This window comes from Rhyacophila brunnea, unplaced genomic scaffold (genome assembly GCF_057557595.1).
Source record: "Rhyacophila brunnea isolate RB1 unplaced genomic scaffold, BYU_Rbru_1.0 scaffold_103, whole genome shotgun sequence".
NCBI classification, from domain to species: domain Eukaryota; kingdom Metazoa; phylum Arthropoda; class Insecta; order Trichoptera; family Rhyacophilidae; genus Rhyacophila; species Rhyacophila brunnea.
The window spans coordinates 308466-310080 of record NW_028232756.1 but is presented as its reverse complement, the minus strand read 5'-3'; positions in this window follow the sequence as shown (position 1 = coordinate 310080).

Below are 1615 nucleotides of genomic sequence, written 5' to 3'. Positions count from 1 at the left end.
ATGATAATTCTCAGTCTGCTTTTTAAATATATAAAATACAATGTTTATGCATTTAAATATTGTTTTTTGTAGATAAAAATAATTTTCCGCATTTGTTATTAATGATGCCTAAAATTGTCAGTAGATAAGGTATTATTACATTTTAAGGTGATATCTATACATTGGCAGTAAGAATATCGTTAATCATTAACTAATTCTCATATGACGCCTAGGCGCGGACCTAAAGTTAAAAAAATAACTAAATATACATTTTAAAATGGTTTTAAATTTTAAAAATACATAATTTTTTTGAGTAAAAGTCAACACACGTTTTATTATCCAATATTAGGGCTATTTCCTTGCCTCTAAAGTAGTAATACAAAAATTGTCAGAAAATCTCTAAAACTTTAGTTTGCATTTTGAATATATAACAGGGATAAAAAAATAAAAAATTCGGGATATTTATATGATATGAAAATCATATCTGGGGTTAGAAATTCAAAACCTTGCTAAACCCTGGTTCTTTCTATATAACAGATTTTTATATTGTTTATAGAAAAAAATAATATATATTATATAAAGGTTTTATTGAATTTTAAAATATCTTAGCAAATAAAAAAAAGTTCACACATTGTATTGAAATCTTTATCAATATTTTCGATCTCTAAATATTTAAGTAATAAGAAATATAAAATTTAAATATTTAATTTTTTAAAAATCATAATGAAATTTTATTTTTTTTTGGTATTTCAATCACCTTATAGGTGTGTAGAATATAAAAATAAGTGTATATTCTATCAAGCTACTTCGGATAAAAAGCAATATTTTCACACCAGGTTCATTTATATTCTCAGAAATTTATTGGAACATAAAACTATGTTTGAAATTAAAATAATATGTAATTGTACATTTACTTTTAACGTAATTTTTCTACCAGTATTAGGATAATTTCAAAAAAACACATAATAATTAATATAACCAGTTCGAATAAACCCAAAAACTTATGCATAAGATAGTTTATCAATGTTTTTGCGGGAATTTTTACTTTTCTAAAATGGAAATTTTACCCAATCTAATATGCTAGAAATCTAAGATTCTGTATTGCCGTCAAATTGCTTCGATACTTGTTAAATTTATAATATTCTTCGTAATTGTAGCAAAATCACTTTAATTTTTCTAAATATAAGCTTCAAAATTTCATATAACCAAATATGTGATCTTTTCGAATTAAACTAAAAATATAAATACATATTTTTTTTTGAGTTTAATATATAGATGGCATTTTATAGTTTATTATTCGCGGGTTCATTTTTATGTCTCTATAATATTTTCTCAAACATATTGTGTGATAAAATCATTGGAGCAAATCTCATCAATACTTTTTAGTATCTCTTTCTCTGCTATATTCTCATCGATATCCCCAAGCTCTCAAGGTTTATTGGTCAAGAGTCTTTCTCAATCCTATGGTTTGCATAGAAAGAATTTTTAAACAGTCATTTAAGAACAAATATGTATTTTGATTATAAAAAGTGAAGATAAAAAGATATTAAGCTGTTGCCACAAGCCCAGTAAATTGATTAAAATTAGGAATTTGTGGTTTCAATATTTTTTTAGATCGATCTAGTTCGAAAGTATT